This window comes from Melanerpes formicivorus, unplaced genomic scaffold (assembly GCF_026170545.1).
Source record: "Melanerpes formicivorus ecotype bairdi unplaced genomic scaffold, bMelFor1.0.p_v2 SCAF_7, whole genome shotgun sequence".
NCBI classification, from domain to species: Eukaryota; Metazoa; Chordata; class Aves; order Piciformes; family Picidae; genus Melanerpes; species Melanerpes formicivorus.
Window position 1 is genome coordinate 11,244,272 of NW_027142359.1, and position 18,716 is coordinate 11,262,987.

The following is an 18,716-nucleotide window of genomic DNA, read 5'->3' on the forward strand; positions in this document are numbered from 1 at the left end:
TGCAGTTTTCACTGATGAGAGCTTTAAACTTGCTACAAAGAAATACTAACTCTTCCTTCTGTTGTTTTCTTCACATATGTATGCACAGAGAGACACAAAGATAAATAGGTGTACATAAAAATGTAGATTAGGATATAGATCCATGGGTGATCTGTTGTTAACCCCTGCTTTGTACTTAACAAGGGCAACTGAGCCTGCTGTTTTTCCAATAACACTAAGATATGCTGAATGTTTTTCCCTCAGTGAAGCTTCTGAAGATCAGGATTTAAAATGATTTGAATCTGATTTCTTTTATTTCTGGCTTGAGGCCTTTGATGAGATAAATAATCAAGTTGTACTTCTCCTTTTTAATACATTATGACTGATTTTTTTTTTCTTTAAATGTTAGTATGAGATTCCTCCTCCACTGAGCTAAACAGCAAACCCTTAATTTACCGCTGTAGAACCCACATTTCAGCACAAGAAAATGGATGCAGTTTTGCTGAAATATTTCCTTGTGTCTTCAAAATTAATAGCTGATGTTATTTTCACCTCCAAAATATATTCAACTCCATACCTTGGTATAATGAATTAAAAACTTAGCTGCACTTATTGGGCAACAAAGGAAGTAAAAGGGAATTCTTATATTAGCAATTAATTTGCAAGCAATTTCTATAAGGCTTTAGTTTTGCATGAGAGCATATGACATAACACATTTCACAGTATTCGCAGTACTTTAGAGGTATGAAGAGACCTTGAGATCATCGAGTCCAAACCCCCTGCCAAAGCAGGATCATTTAGGGTAGATCACACAGAAATGCATCCAGGTGGGTTTTGAAAGTCTCCAGAGAAGGAGACTCCATAACCTCTCTGGGCAATTGTATAAATTATATAAATTTAATTATATTTTTTTTTTAATTTTATTTTAAAATTAGTTATATAAAGTATATAATAATATTAAAATTATATGTTAATAGATAATTATTATTTTTTAATCTGTTGGATGTGAGTTGTATAGGATAGTTTTCAGTCATCACCTGCTTCCTTAGTAAGTATGATAGATTTCCAGGTATTTGCAATATAAGTTATACAAATGCATACATAATATGTGGGAGTCTTTTTTAGAAGATCCAATCTGTATGCTATATCAGTCTGTCTCTTTGTTCATTAGAGTTTGAAAGGTACTAATCATTAGGTATAAAATGGATAGAAATTCCACTCACAAATAGAAGCATCACATTTCAGGCATTCATATATGACTTGTTACAACATGCAAATGTCAAGCATAGCAAACTCTCTGTTGTTTAATGAGTGAATACTGTGGGAAATGATGAATAGCATCTTAATAATGAACACGGATATAAATAAAATAAGGATAAATAAAACACAAATCAGAAACCTGTTATCCAAGCCAATAAGACAGACTTGATCTCACAGTACCCATGACTTCTAAACTCAGGAGAAATTCCCTAATTTTTCATATGCATTTTTTAAAAGGATGATTTTACATCTGGTGTCTGCTTTTTCAGAGAAATGTGTCAATTTGGCTCTTGTCCTTAGGTGTAACTTCATATTAACTCAGACTGCTTGAGACTGAAATAACATTTTGACATTCTTTCCACATCTGCAGTCACAAGTGCATATATCTCAGAAACTTCTACAAGCTATTAATTCTCTTACTGGATTCAGAAAGCAAAAGTAGCAATTATTAAAAAGACCATATGGCAGGTGCCTTTAAACTCCAGGGTGACACTAAAGCATATGACTTCAGCTCGTTATAAGTATTTTCTGGGTTCTTCTTAATTGCTCTGGTAATTAAAATTCATCAAAAACTGTGGAAATGCCAAACAATTAAATAATACATTCCTCATGCATGTACCACAATATTGTATGCAACAAAAGGTATGTATTTTTATAGTCTTGAATTAAGTTACTTAGTCATCTGTGTGGTGAAAGGAATTTTATTACTTTCCTTGTATTTTGTCAGCTTTTTGCATTTGTTTTGCAATTAAGAAATTATTCTGTTTGAGTATTCAGGTAAAATGTAAGTAAAATTAATTTAACATTGAAAGCAAGAGTAATGTGCTACAAATACATTGTATTTATCAAAATCATGTCAATAGTTAACAGTAATGAGCTTGCCATCTGTGGTCAATGAAGAGCTTGGAAAAGGTTCTTGAAATATTTTAAGGCTAATTTTAAAAGACACTGATTTTTTTTTTTTTCCTCCAGTCTGATATTCCACCAAAGCTACTGATGGTAAAAAGTAAGCAGGATAGGAGAGTGAGAAGGGTACATTAGAGGCAGAGTTTGAAAGGTTTTGACTGAAATGTGAAGATCGTATTTGTAATAAACAGTTATTTTTGTATATGGAATTGAATTCTTAAACACAAATCTTTGAAATGTTTAGTGGTATTAGAGACTAGGTAATACCCTCGAGGAACCAGTTATTTTAAAAGTATAATCTGAAATGCATGGCAGCATAGCCATTGTAAATTGCCTTTCAATAGAAGGTATAGTTGTTATGTGTTTAATCAATCCTGGCTGTAAGGAAATTAAAGGAATAGTGTAAGAAGAAGAAAACACAGTTCTTTGTTAAAGGCAAAAAACCTAAGATGTTAAGAGGTTTACCAAAACCTCAATATTTTATTGCCACCAAAAAATCCTCTAGCCCTTCAAAAGTAAAAGTAAATTACATTATGAAGCTAAATTGTCCATCTAGAAGGACTATACATATGGCCCAGGTAGTGTTTGCTGGGCACCCAGAAGATGAGGAAACTGCAATTAGCAGTTAGTTGGGGGAAAAATAGTTCAAGAGTCCTCTGGGTTTTGTAACATTATGTAACTGTTTTCCAGGGCACTACTGAGGTATTGCAAACCTGAGACTACACTTTCACTTTCTCATTTACTGCAGAAGTTGTGAAGTTGTGACTGCATTTTCACCTCTGCTTCATCTTTAGTCAAGTTTTTTTGCCCCTGAAGCAGGGGGGGACGGACACACCAGGGGAATTCAAGCAACATCCTCTCGGGAGAAAAACATAAGGAGTAGGGATAAAAAACAGATTTTTAGACACCTCTGCAGAACACAGAGTGCTCTCCTGGCTCCTCCTTTACTGTCTTCTGAATGGCATTGCTGCTATCCCTGTACATATGTTATTGTCTCCCTACAGTCATTGAGTCCCCTCAGTCATAAAATCAGAATCATTTGGACTCTGATTTTATGGTTCTTCCCTTAAAACTGTAGTAGCAGACCTTTAACTGACCTTCCATCCACAATCTGTAATAAAGAGAGGCTTGTAATAGCTTCTGTGCAAAATTATCCTTCTATCAGATAGAACCCGAGTCACTGTGAAATATGCACCATGTCTGTGGAAAATTTGGTATGGAACTGTACAGTTTAGAGACTGTCTTGGAACGTGTTTACAGTCAGAGACACGTGAAGTCTGCAGGGCAGCCAATGTCATGGCGTTTCCAAAAGTATATGTCCTCAATTTTCTAAGCTTAAGGCTCCTTCAGACAATGCCACTGCAGAGCAGCTGTACTTTTCAGACTTGTGGATACATAACTCAGGTTGTATTGTTCAGCTGAAGGGAAGGATTCATAGTAAGAGCATAGCAAAACCATCAGACTTTCATACAGCTTATCCTGGTTTGCAGGTGATGTTTCTGCAGTTCTACCTTTCATGAACTCCTGTGAGGTGGTTTTTGTTTGGTTGATTTTTTGGGTGGGGTTTTTTGGGTTTTTTTTTGGAGGTGGGGTGTTGCTTGTTTGTTTGTTTTCAGTTTATTTTATTTTGTGCTTATTTGTTTGGGGATTTTGTTGTTGTTTTGGTTTGGGGTTTTTTGTACGTGTCTTTTTGATTGGTGGGTTGGTTTGGGGTTTTTTCAGCTTTTTCTCTCTTTTTTTCAGACTTTTCTCCTTTTGCAGACTTTTCTCTTCTTTTTTTTTTTCAGATTTTTCTCTCTTTTTTAGAAATGATTATTCAGAGAAAGATGCTAAGGTGAAAATACATTAACTTTTCAATTATATCTAAAAACTTCTTTACTAGACCATTTAATCAGGCTTGCTCACAATAAACCACCTGTTCTCTACTTACTTTAGCAGCTGGGCTAAATCTATCACAGATACAGCTGCTTATGAGGATGGAATTGTTATCATGCAAGTCTAGACCTTTTTCTTCACAGCTGTGGAAGGGTGGGGGGAAACAATACGGAAGAAAGCAGGTTGTCCATATGCAAGGTTGGATCCATCTGCTTATTTGTTGTTTTTTTTTTTTTTTCCATGATGTGCAAGAGTCTTAGCCAAGCTACCTGCTTCCTTCATTTGCATCCCATGCAACTTAACCTTCATGGTAAGTTCTCCACTCCTGTTACCTCTTCTTCTAGATGGGATTCCATCTATGCCACATGAATGGCATTTCTTAACAAGTTTTTGAAAGATTACTGCAGATTTGCAAGGAGTACAAGTAGAACTTCAGAAATCTGAGAGTGGTGGGAGGTATTTTGTGCTAGGTGTATATGAAAGTGACACTGAGGAAGTTAATATTGCATGTGTATGCCAGAAGTTCAGGATGTGGTAAGGAAAATGTTAATGGCACGGTAAAGATTGGCCTGTAATATACTTTTTAACTCAAAAGGAATTAACAAAAAAAAATCCCCAAAATCATGACAGAAACTGTGGAATTGTTTAATTCTTGTGGTGAAAATGCAGCCATGTCAGCAGCAGTTTCCTGCTGATGGAGACAAAGAACATGTGGGGCTCTTTAGTGTTGAGAAGACTGAGAGGGAATCTGGTCAATGTCTATAAATATCCAAGAGGTGGGTGTCATGTGGAGGGGCCTAATTGCTTTTCAGTGGTGTGAGTAATAAGACAAGGACCAATGGGTACAAGCTTGAAAATAGAAGATTTCAGCTCAACATGAGGAGAAACTTCCTTACAGTGAGGATGACAGAGCACTGGAACAGGCTGCCCAGAGAGATTGTGGAGTCTCCTTCTCTGGAGACTTTCAAAAACTACCTGGATGTGTTCCTTTGTGGACTACCCTAGGTGATCCTGCTTTGCCAGGGTGGTTAGACCCAATGATCTCTGGAGGTCCCTTCCAACCTCTAACATCTGTGATTCTGTGATTTGAAAAGTCCGTTAATTAAAGCATTTGTTCTTATTTCACATCACTGTACAACTTCCAAAAAGGAGTGTGATGAATTTCATATTAGTGTTTCTGGGGCAACTCACTGAGTTCACCTTAGATTTAAAAAAAAAAATAGTACAAAAGTAACAAATCTAGATTTTCTGAGTATTATTAGCTTTGGAAAATTACTTTATGACATCAGTTGCTTTCCCCCACAGACTTAGGATACTAACTTTTGCTGACTGCTTTATGCAGACCAGAAGTGGAATGTCCATGTGGTACACTGATTTCTTATCTGGGGAACAATTTATGGAATGTCATGCAGCACAATTTAATTGTGACCTAAAATTTCAGTATAATCTATTACTGAGCACATTTTGGGCATGCTTCCACTTAGAAAATCATGAACTAGAATGTGTGGTTTCTTACTATCCATTTACTTTTATTATCAAGCATTAAATTAGATACTTCTTTTCATCTGAACAGAGGTGAATGTATTTCCATCAACATATTTCTCCTGTTTTTTGAATAGGGGAAATATGTCAATAGAAATACACTTACTTTTCCTAAACCAAGGAGAAATACTTCAGCAGATACATCAGGAGATTTGTTAGAGTAGTTACTCTGGGTTCTCATTCTCTTAAATTTTCTCTAGTCTTATTTGGACTGCCAGTGATATTTTACTTTATTTTTTTTCCTTTCACTTTGCTTTTTTGCCCTTTTTTGTTGTTGTTGTTAATGCTCCACTCTTAAAAATGCAGGTATCATTAACTTTCTGTAGTTGGTTATGTTTGCCTATATATGTTTATGGATGTATATGTTTATGTGATGGGGGTTTTGTGATCTTTGAGTGTGCTATTGTAGAACCTTACTTAATTTAAGAGTAATGGGAATCATTAATTTCTTCATCTTATCTCCAACTTCCAAATTTTTGGTAGATGTCTTCCCCAATGCTGAATGTGTGTATTGTACCACCATATATTTCATGAGCTCAGATTCTCTAGCAGGCTTTTGATGGTGTGCTTGCTACTTCTCTGAGTAATGACATAAATTCTATTTCTCTTTTTTTCAGTTCCTTGCTTTTGTTTAACACTAAAGGCTTTATTACCAGAATAAGAGATAAGACTACTGTAAAAATATTTTTTAACAGAAAAAGGGCTGTATTTGCCAAATATGTAAATGTGAAAGGCAGACCTTGCCACAGATATCTTTGAGCCAAGGAACAGGACTAACTAAATAGGAGAAGAAATAACTGAAACATGGAACTGTGAACATGAAACTTCTGTAATTTATGAGAAAATCAATTATATTCTTGTTTATTGCTATGGGTCATGTTTGACCCATACATGTTAGGAGAGCAATGAGGAGAAAAAATAAACCCTCCTGAATGGGAGTTTCAGATAATCAGGAGGAGGAAGTGTGGTTAAACTAAAAAATACTTCAAGTTTCCCCACTGAGTCTTCAGTGTTCTTTCAGAGTAAGACTTTCTGTTTATCCTAACAGTCTCATGAGAGCTCATAGCCTTGCAAAAAGTAGTAAATGCCAGAGACTTAATCAGCAGCCAGCAAGTCTGCCAGATATGCTTTACTCATGTCCTGACCTGCAAAGTGTCTGATCTGACACATCCCTGGGCAGCTCTTGGTGTCCAGCCTTTTCCCACCCTATAATCGTGCTTGCTAAGCTTGCCATACATGATATCAATGCATGCAGCAAAAATAGAATGGTTCTTTATAGGAGTGATGGAAAAAGTAGTTGTCTGTGATAACCTGGGAATGGACTTGATAATTCAGGAGATCCCTTTTATATTCTGTGTTTTCTTCTTAGTAGATCAGATTCTGGCTTCAGGTTAGTGTATTCTGAACAGTGATCTAACAACTTAGAAGGTAAAGCACAGACTGCCTCCATCCACCTCCTTAAATTAAAATCTGTGAAAAAATTGTCTATTTCAGATGGCCCAGAGCCAAATCTTTCTTTTCCCTGCTATATTGCTCCTCACCACCTACATTCAGTCACTGACCTTGCACCAAATCCACCTCTCCTCAGGGCTATGTTTTCAATTTCAACCCCCTGAATTTGCTTTATTCCTTTACCTGACGACCCCACCAGCAACTGTTTCTAGAACTTCAGTTCTTTGTTTTTTTTTGAATCCTACAAACCACTAGCAGAAGTGGCTAGGGAACAGGGCAGCCATTCACCACCTCTCTATGACTAGCAAGTCTCTCCCTTCTCAGTGTTTCCAGAATGTGCTTGTCTCAGATTTCTGGTTCTCCACCAGACACATCCTCCCTATGGGTGGGGTCACATCTTGCGCAGGTGGGGTTTTTCCATGGTTATTTTGCTTGTTTGTGGGGTGTGGTTTTGTTTGTTTGGGGTTTTTGGTTGGGTTGGGTTTTGCTGCTTTGAAAATCTGTGTCCTGGATGCAAGAACTTGTCCTAATCTGTGGTGAAGATGTGTAGGGAGTCACAGAACAGGAAGCTTTGGTACAGGAAGCTTTGGTGAGCCTCCCTAATCAGAGAAAATCCTTTGAAGGATACATGGCAAAGCCATAATATGGCTGTCAATCCAAGTTAGTCAATGTGTTTCCTTTGGTCTCTTTAGACAGGGATGCATAAAAAATGTTTAAAAACAATAAGATATGAGAATGCTGCTGGCCCTCTAACTGCTCTTCATCTGCTTTAGAGCCCCTGTTTTTATCTTTCTCTGAGTTTTTCTTTTGAGGTTTGGCAAACTGTACTCTTGTTCCTTTTGTCTTTGTGTAATGTCCTTCTGCTCCTGCTTTAGGCTCATCTTAGATGTCTCTCCGCATGGCAAGCTGTTCTTCATATTTTTTGCCTAAATAGCTTTCTCTCTTCTTCTGGGTTACTCTTTAAAATACTCCTGTTTCAGAACGTGTGTAGAAAAGTGGATTGTTACACAGAGATGCCAATCACTTGGGCAACTGAAATGTATAACCACAGGAGCTCTGCAGTGAGTTTTCCCTGACTGGCAGGTGAGTTCCAGTCATACACCTGCCCTCCCATGTATCCTACCCCCAGCGGGACAGAGAAAAGAATCAGAAATTAAGAAAAAAGAAAAAAAAAGAAGTCAATATAAAAACATGTTAATAAGAGAAGAAAAACAAACAAACAACAAAACCCCCAAACAACAAGAGAGTCACAAAGCCCAAGGGATACAAAGGCAATCACGCACCACCTTGCACCAGGACATTCAATGCCAATCACATAATACGTAATATTACACAATATGACAGAAGTGGCATTCCCAGCTCCAGGTTCACTGATGTCTTCCTCTTGTCCACTGTTCCTGAATTTATAGAATACTTCTTTCACTTTGGCAGAGTAGGAGGTGTGTGTGTGTGTAATATTGGGGGGGTAATAGTCTTAAATGGTTTATTTTTTATGGAGCTCTCTGTACAATGCTGATATTTGTGTCAACCACTGTGCACAGAGAATGGATCTTTGCCATTATTATTATCTGTGTAAATGCTTGGTAATGGGGAAGCTAGTGGTTGAAGCTTGTTTAAATATATATTTTATGGTTGGGTCTGAGCATGATATAATGCTGAATTCAGGTGTTATTCCACTTATTTTGTATTATTAGACTTTGTATTACAAGACCCCTAAAGGACTTCGGTACTACTTACTGCTAAGTTTCATCTGTAGGGCTTTTGTTTAGTAGGTAACAATTCATTGGCATTTTACATAATATGTAAAGACACACTGAAAATATAAAACATTGTCATCCTTTTTTTTTTAATGAATCATTAAAACTAGTCAAATAGCCTTAAAAAAAACTTTCAAAATCAAGACTTTATAAAGCTAATTTTGAGTTAACATTTGAATAATTATTATTCATTTGAATAATTGAATAAGTGCACCAGTGTGCAATTGCAGCCCAGAAAGCCAGTCACATCCTGGGCTGCACTAAGAGAAGCATAGCCAGCAGGTTGAGGGAGATGATTCTCCCCCTCTACTCCACTCTGGTGAGACTCCAGTGAAACCCCACCTGGAGTATTCTGTCCAGTTCTGGAGCCCCTGTTGCAGGAAGGATCTGGAGGTGCTGGAGCACATTCAGAGAAGGGACATGAGGATGATCAGAGGGCTGGAACTCCTCTCCTATGAGGACAGACTGAAAGAGTTGGGGCTATTCAGTCTGCAGAAGAGAAGGCTCTGAGGAGACCTTCCAGTATCTGAAGGGGGCCTACCAGAAAGCTGGGGAGGGACTTTTTAGGGTGTCAGGTAATGACAGGACTAGGGGGAATGGAACAAAAATAGAAATGGGTAGATTCAGATTGGATGTTAGGAAGAAGTTCTTGGACACCATGGGGGTGGTGAGACACTGGGACAGGTTGCCCAGGGAGGTGGTGGATGCCCCATCCCTGGAGGCTTTTAAGGCCAGGCTGGATGTGGCTCTGAGCAACCTGATCAAGTGTGAGGCATCCCTGCCCATGGAAATGGCTGATCCTTGAGGTCCCTTCCAACCCTAACAATTCTGTGATTCTAATTTGGCTTAATAAATTGGCCACAGTTGAACAGTGTTGTGGCAGAATAGAATTGACTAGACTAGACTAGACCAGACCAGACCAGGTTGGAAAAGACCTTTGAGATCATCAAGTCCAACCTATCACCCAACATCATCTAATCAACTAAACCATGGCACCAAATGCCTCATCCAGTCTCTTCTGGTGTCTCTGACTGGATCCTTCTACTCATGAGAAGTTGCTGTGTTGGGTTGTTGGGTTTTTTTTGGTTCTAATTACAATAAAGCCCTAGTAGACAGGCTTAGTTTCACCAAGTATTAGTGTCTAGGCACTTTATTTTGCTTTGAGGTGTTGTGCAAAACACTACAATTTTCAATTACTATAGATTGCCATGGAATTTGGAGGTCTTCGGAGAGTACTAATTTTCTTTCCCCTTCAAAAATAATAATTTTTAAATATCTTTTTCCTCCGTGATGCTTTGGTTGCTTTTGTGGAAAGGGAACTCATACATCTGATAGCAAATAATATTGGCTTTCTTGAGCAGATGATTAATTAATGCAGGGTTTTTTTTTTTAATTTCAGATTTAATAATAAATTTTATTTTGCTTCTCAACACCATTGTAAAATCCCAGAAGACCTTTGCTGAATCAGGAATGAAACAAGTTAGCAGCTGTTATTAAGAGAACATGTCTGTTGCTTTAGCAAAATGCCAGAAGTTGATTGCAGACCAACTGGGGAAGACCTATGAGATCCTTCCAGTGTACACAAAAGGAATGAACCTATAATTAAATTACAGTTAAACACAGATGGTTATTTTACAGCAGGTGCTCAACTTTGAAAGTGTATCTCTGAACTGTTTTTGTTCCAACATGGTGTTTGGTCCCTGCTGTTTTTCTGGCATAATTTTATGGTTAGATAAAAATATTCCTTTGTATACCCTTTTTTTGTTTGTTTGTTTTTGGGGTTTGGTGTTTTTTTTTTTCCCCAGGATGCAAAGCTATTAAGTGCTGCTATGTTGTAAAGGAAAGCTAGAAGTAAAACATGAAGCAGAGCTTAAACATGGCACAGGGAAAAACAAATATAAGATTATAAAAAGGGTATCTACATGCCATTTATGAGATCTAGAGGACTAGCATATAAAATTAAATGAAGACCTCACAATTTGTAGTCATCTGAGTTGAAATAATAACTATGCAAATATAAATAAATGTGTCTTTTATGTGAATGCTGAAAAAAGGTCACATTACCTTGCTAAATCATTGCAAGGTGTATGTATGATTTATTTATGCATAATACATATGTTTCAGGGACTACATAGTCTTCATACATGACCTAAGTCAGCAAGATGTGAAAAATGCTTCCTAGAACTACCTTAGTCCATGCTGATAAACCTAAGGTGTATGAAAATCAAATTTGATTTCATATTTGATTTTAAATATGACAAAAATCTATCTCACTGATAATGACATGCTCACAATAGGGAAAATATAAAAAACTGTGCTGCAGAAATCTTACCTTTTTGTGGGTGTTCAGATTGTAGAAGTAGGTCAATACTGACTGAAGTTTTAGTGAAATATGTGAATCTATTACTATAACACTGTACATTGAATTAGACTTTGTAAGCTTTTTTTTTGTCAAGATATTGTCCAAATACCTCAGGTTAGTGGTTTGACTTGGGTTATATTGATGACCAGTTAGAGAGCATCTGACTTGCTGAAACCAGTCAGGTCAGCCCTTATAAATAAACCAGTGATAGAGAAGTAGGAGTTGCAGTTTTAAGAGCAACTAGGTAATCTTTTCAGTTCTTTTATTCTTCAGCTCATATTTTTAATTTGCACCTTCAACTTCAAGCACAGTTAGTTTCTGGAACCCTGAGGCTGGAGAAGTCTCTTGAGGTGTCCAAAAAACAAGCAGAATTTTGATGCCTTTACTAGCTAAAGGGCTGCTGAGCAAAAGGATTCCACATTTACTTGGGCAGCGAAGTGGCTCCTTTATATGTGTGTGTGTGGTGTGTGCATGTGCATGTATTTCTAGATTTCTGTCTCTTTTGTAGTAGAAATCTGTCTAAGGTATAGAAAAGCATGGATAAAATGTGTTCTTATACTGCATCTCTTTGACTTAATCACTTAACTAAGCAATAAGATACTAGGATAAGGAAAGCAATTTGTTTGCAGTGGACTAACCTGTCTCTTATTAAAAAAAAAAAAAAAAAAAACAAGCAAAAAAACCCCCAAACAACCACACACACCCCCCCAGAAAAAAAAAACAAACCAAAAAACAACACAACAAAACAAACAAACAAACACAACAAAAACCACCAACCCACACACACACACAAAAAAAACAAACCAGGAATTCTTACTCTGACCAATTGCATATAATGAGGAAAGGCACTTTATTCTAAATCAGTGTAATAATTGTCTGAATGTTTCCCATTCATCTCCTCTGGAATTGCTCTTCTTCTTTACTATAGTAATATCAGTCCTATTTTTGCCTGCTACTCTCTATACTTTCCCTCTCATCCTTCAGCTCTAATATAGCAGTGCAGACCACTGTGCTCCCTAGCTGTCCTTTTATTTGTACTGGCTTAGCCATTCATCTCATTCTTCATTTTCAAATGTATTTATTTTTTTGTCTGAGCTCCACTATTCTTGTTCTTATTTTTACCCTTCCTTCTGCAGTATTTCTCATTGTTGACCTTTCTAATGTATCTGAAATGCATTGACTTCGTTCCTGGAATAATCTTCATAGGCTTTGGATGCTCTGCAACTGTCTTGTCTTCCTTTTTCTGCTGCTGATTTTGAAATAGTATTTGTTGTATCCTAGCATACAGTCATTGGTCTGAAAAAGTCATACTGTGCATATATAGAATAAACCAGGTTGGAAGAGACCTTCAAGATCATCGCGTCCAACCTATCATCCAACACCACCTAATCAACTAACCCATGCAACCAAGCACCCTGTCAAGTCTCCTCCTGAACACCTCCAGTGACGGCGATTCCACCACCTCCCCGGGCAGTCCATTCCAATGGGCAATCACTCTCTCTGTGTAAAGCTTCCTCCTGACCGCCAGCCTGAACCTCCCCTGGCGCAGCCTGAGACTGTGTCCTCTTGTTCTGGTACTGGCTGCCTGGGAAAAGAGACCAACCTCTGCCTGTTTACAACCCCCCTTCAGGTAGTTGTAGAGAGCAATAAGGTCACCCCTGAGTCTCCTCCTCTCCAGGCTAAGCAGCCCCAGCTCCCTCAGTTTCTCCTCATAGGGCTTGTGTTCCAAACCCCTCACTAACTTCGTTGCCCTTCTCTGGACTTGTTCCAGCAAGTCAACATCCTTCCTAAACTGAGGGGCCCAGAACTGAACACAATACTCAAGGTGTGGCCTAACCAGTGCAGTGTACAGGGGCAGAATGACCTCCCTGCTCCTGCTGGCCACACTGTTCTTAATGCAGGCCAGGATGCCATTGGCCTGCAGTCTTCATCCTGGGAGTCTGAAATGTTATTTTAGCTAACAAAGCCTGTCCATGGTTGTCTTGCCTTCCTCCTCTTTTCCCCCTCTCTCAATATGCTTTCAGTTAGAAGGGAGGAGTGGAGAAGTATACTGACATTTTCTTTCTTATTTCTTTCCCCATAATGATGCCCAGCTCTTCCTTCATGGTCTTCCCAGACCCTGATCTGGGAAGACCTCCTCTGGCTCTCCATTGATGTGCTGTGCTTTTTGAGCTGTGAGAGACAACATGTTTCTCAGACAATGCCAGTGCTGGACCACCACTCCCAAGGAACAGCATTTAGAGACCCACCACCCACCATCCCAGCTTTTTCCTCAGTCTTCTAGCTCAAACCATAGGCTGAGTTTTAGGCAAGACATGTCTGCTCTTCACAAGACCACATATTTCTCAGAGGGGAACATCTGTAACCTCATTTGGGGCCCAAACTAACTGCAAGTCTGAGACCCTTACCCTCTACAATTTATATCGAAACCTCTGAAAATATGGAAGTTCTCTTTGTACATGAGCTGTTTAGAAAAATCTCTTTTTGCAAATAGAGCAAATCCTGAAAGATATTTGTAATGTTAGTTATTGTGTTTTTCCCTTTGACCAGTGTCTGTGGTGACCGGTGCTGTTATTCCAGTGACAGCTTGGGCTGTTTTCTCTTGTCCCCCACTCTCACAGGATGGCAGTTCTAATCAAATCCAGTATGCTTGCCATTTAAATTGGCAACTTTCAAAGACATCAATTTCTAAGCTTTAGTGCTCAAAAGGAACACCTTAGAATTTTGAAAAATATGCAAAAACAGAGGAATACCAACTGCATTTTAATGCATTATGTGTTAAGTGATGTATTTACTATTTTTAGTTCTATGTCAGCATTTCCTAGTTGCTATTTTCAGCACACATCCTTTATTTTTTTAATTAAGGTGTAATTTTGAGCTAATAAGACAGGAGTTTTTCTTGTTACATGTGAAATATGACCATTTTGCTTGAGCATTAATGACATGAAATTCCATGCTTCATTTTAAGATTCAGGATGAGTTGCAGGACTCTGATAGAATTAAGTGAATATAACACAGCATTTTGAAATGGTATTATACAGTGTTGACCAGCTATGCATTATTTTGAGCTGAGATTCACCTTTATGGATTTTAAATTAAAATTTGCCTGACCTTATTGAGGCAAACATTATAGTTTCATCATAGGTCAATACAATCAAATGGAAAGTGTAATGATAGCATGTCAGAAAACATATTTATAGCATAATAAAATACAAAGCTTTTTTTTTTTTGTCTGTTTAAAATCAATTCACATTCTTTTCAAATATTTAATCAGTCATACTGGCACAATGATTTACTTGGCATTATCTCTGATGCATTCCACTGAGGCCCTGATTCTGAAATTATTTGTCCTTGAACTCACCTTGACCTATATCCAGTCTTCTGTAGCTGAAATTACTCCTCAAACTTTCACTGCTGATGGCTAAACCACCAAGAAAAGAAATATGCATTGACACTTTTAATAGTGGCATTAAGTGAGTCTTAAAGTATTAATATGTGGGAACTTTTTCATCATGTATGCGTAACGTTTCTGCTGTGAAGAGCAGCAATCCAGGTTGCACAGGTATGAATGACTTCTGAGTGTCCTAACTGCAGCCTGACACATGCTTTTCAGCTGTGGTGGCAAAGAGAATAGAAATGCTGAAGTCTGAAAAAGTGATGTCCATCTAAAAGTGATCTCTTTAGGAAAATGTCATGAGATCATGAGATCAAACCAAGTGTGTTAAACATCAGTGTGATAGACACAATTCAATTCCTGTAACATTATGCAAGGTAAATTGAACCGTTAACACTAATTTGGATTCTTGAACTTTCTAGTCTGTTATTTCCCCTTGGTTGCTTTATTATTTTTTTTCCCATTTAGCTAATGGACATTTCTTCTATTGCAAAGGAGATTCTTTGTCTTCTCTCTAGTTACTTCTACTACTGAATGCTGCATCACAGAACTGGAAAAGAACAGGTATGTGAAAAATACTGGGCTTGGTGAGTATCTGTTTTAATAGTATGTAATTTTTAATTAATTATCATATTTGCTCTCAGGCAGACATTTTCCACAGATTTAAAAAACACAAACCACAATTAAAGCACATCCTCGAGCTGCTTTCCTCTGATGCTGATATTGCCATGATCCATAGCATAATAGTAAAAAAGGAGGGGAGCTTTCTGATGTCGTAGTGTGTCTTATGCAGGAAAGGTGTACCAATCGCTAATGAGAAATAAAAGGCAGAGAAATGTGGACAATGTTTACCTTCTTTCTTTGTTAAACTTTACTCTTACAGAATTGGTAGTTCTTGAAACAGATTTCCTCTCTCCAAATCTTGGCTCTGTAGATCCAATGCATCTCCAAGACCATACAATCAGGTATGGGTTTGTGACGCATCTATATCTGTGAATATTTTTGTTCCGCACTCAAAGGGCATTGTGAAGTTCTGAGTCCTGTGGCTGCTTACCCTGTGACATCACAGGGTTCCAGCAATGACAGCCAGTATATTAAAGGGCCCTTTCACAAAAGCATGTGGTAAAACAGCTGAGGGCAGGAACAAGTCCCTGGCAGCCCAGAGGGTTGGTTGACCACCACAGGAGATGGTGGGAACCCATTCTTGAGTCTTTGCTCACCTGACAAGGAAAAGCTAGAAAAACTCTATGCAGTGAAATTATCCAGCATAAAAGGAGACTCCAAATGTCTGCCTTCTGAAAGGAAAAGCAAGGAGTTTTTTTCTGGGGCTTGTGCCTGTCTCCAAGACCAAAAAAGCTGTACAAAGACTTGCCCCAAAGGGTAGCAAGAAGTGATCAGGAGACCGAAGTGAAATAACTTAAAATCAGCCAACCTTTTAAAGACAAATAAATTTATTGTGATAGAGTTCTCAAGACACTGAATCAAGCTGTCTGAAGGTTCTGTACGCACATGGAGAAGGAGCTAGGAAAGGTAAGTGCATGGGAAGTGAATACACTGCCTACCCATGGTAAGGCCTCCTCCTCTAGCCTGTCCTCATTTGTTTTATTTAAAATCACTTTACTCTTGTTAACTGCATTTCAGACATAAGCTGCCTTCTCCTGTAAAATGCTGTCGCCTAAATTGTCTGTTGCCCTTTAAGCCTGTCTTTTTTCTCTTTAATGTGCATTGTTGCCAAGCCTTCCACTTAGGAATTGGATGTGTCTCAGGAGGATGGTTTCCTGAGTAATTTTGAAAGGAACATTATGCACAGTGTTGTGCCTCTCAGCTGCAGTTAAACAGAAAGGATGTATACGTGATAGACCAAGCACCTTTCCTCTTTGTCAGAAATGTTGTCTTCTGACTTACATAGCAGCCAGAAGTCAGAAACACTAGCAGGCAGATGTCATTGAGAGATCTCTCATACAGTGGGATTTTGTCATACCACTAATGCTTATTTACCTATAGGTTGCATCTCACACTCTTCTTAGATATAAAGGTATTATGTTTGTCCCCTTTTCTTCTCTTTCTATATATACAGTCAGAAAGTGTAAAGGCACCCTGAAGCTGGGACCTTTGACATTTCAGCATGAACTTGCAGAACAGCTACTCTGGAGTAATTTTTTAAATGTAAAGTTATTTCAGTGCATTGTCGATGAGATACTTGACAACCTCTGCCTTTGTATCTTACTCTCATGAAATGTTAAACTCACTCTATGATTATATTTTCTCGATTGTTACCTTTAATTAAATTGTAAAGCTGTCATCTTTGTGTACTTGGCTCCTCAAGGGGGAATTATAGCTAGACAAACTATTACTGACAATATTTTCAGAAGAGATATGTGGAGATATTACGTTCACGATAATAATAGAATAGGAATTCCCAAAGCTGACTTTTAATGTGCATACCATTCCCAGTCAGGCTGCAGGGCCCCTAGCTCAATTCCTCTTCTGGGTAAAGAGAATGACAGTACAAGCTAATTTGGTCGGTTTTGTTAGAAGCAACAAACCTTCTCTAAATCAGCTTTATGAAAACATAAGTGGTCTACAACCTTCAGTCTGAGGCCATGGGGGGCCAATAAACTATGCTGGGCCACCTACCACTGTTTCTACTCTTTCCTAGAAACAATGCATATCTTTCTTAAGGAAAGAGAGGAAAAGTTGTATTTAAAAGAAGTGGAATTTCCCATAAAAAGCAAAACTAAACTTTAAAAATCTCATTCTTGGACATTTCCCTATATTTGGGATGATTAGACATAGCTTTGCTATAGTTTTACTTGTTTACTTGAGATAGGAGTGGTATTTTGAGAGTCATCAGGGAGCTGAAGAACCACTGCCTGATTAGGACTCTTATAGGACAGTTTGTTTGGGTATAAGAAGACTCTGAGGAAGAAGCAATTTCCAAACGGATTCTGCAAACATATGGGGTGATTTGTATGAAACACATAAAAATCTAGCACAGAAAAACAGGACAGGACAAATATCTTCTCCACTGCTGTGTATTCCTGTGGTCAAAGTCTTGTTTGGGGCAAAAATGGGAACACATCAGATACATGAAGCCAATAATTTATTGTTAGTGATTTTAAAACTATGATCAAAATACATTGCTGTATTCATTACTGCTTCAGTTACAATGATACTGCTATGCACATAATTATGCTAATTAGATAATTTAGGTACATTTAGAAGATATAAGAGGGGAAAAAAAACAAATTGTGAATGGTTTCTGCTTTTCAGTGTTATGCTCAACCTGCTGCTGCTCTTCCAGGTCCAGAGCCTATTTCAGGATCACAGCTCATTGTCAGCAGCATGCAAGTATTCCACTGGGAATGCCATATTACTGATGGAGATTTCTTCCTCCATCCTCTTTGCTGGGAGGTTCATGCTGATCTTTACTCCCCTTTCTATGTTTTTCAAAATACCTTACTTTTCACTTTCTACCAGGTTTTGCTACAAGGATGATACATTTTGAAGATGCACAGTAGTTGTCCACATCCTTTCTCTTACCACTAAAATTGGTTCTGCCCAGCTCCAAAGTGTGCACTATTACCAGGAACTGGCCACTGCTGAGTTATTCACAGATGCAGATCTTGTCCTCTGTCTGCTGTATCTCTTAGCCCTCTGCCTCCATCACAGGCCTGACCTTTTTAGCAGTGCAGCATTATTTTAGTTTCATAGATAACTCATTGTACAGAGGATAACTTCTTATCATGAAAAATATGAACAATGTGTCTATTACTATATGCAATCATACAAAGGTAAGTAAAATTAAAATTAATTAGACAATAGTGACCTGCTTATTAGAAGCTTTTCATTACAGCCAAAGCTAAAACAAAGCTCTTGGTGAACCAAGTTCAGCAAACCTGGCAATTCCCGAGACCTCTGTTGTTAACCAATCACAAAGCCTGTGGCAGTGGCATACTGTAACAAGACTAAAGCATAGGCTTGAATTGTGATAGTTTTGAGTAATTTTCTTTTGTTAAGTCTTGGGCCTATACGTGAGGTTTGAGAGCAAGGAAGGATTGTCCTCTCTGGGGAAAGCTGTGAGTTGTGCCATGACTGAGTGGACTTTGTATACTATCACGCTGCACACAGGAGCCTGCAGACGTGCATGGTATCAACTGAGAAAGAGGTAGGTTTTTTTAAACATAAA

The 18,716-nt window shown here is 38.1% G+C and overlaps 1 long non-coding RNA gene across 1 annotated transcript in view; it reads left to right on the top strand.

Annotated features, from left to right (window-relative positions):
• Positions 1 to 10,259, top strand: part of LOC137442360 (uncharacterized) — a 96,298-nt gene extending 86,039 nt beyond the window's left edge. The window contains exon 3 of the long non-coding RNA XR_010987646.1: positions 10,171 to 10,259. This is a non-coding gene — a long non-coding RNA (uncharacterized lncRNA). The remainder of the gene's footprint in view (positions 1 to 10,170) is intronic.
• Positions 10,260 to 18,716: the final 8,457 nt, after the last annotated feature.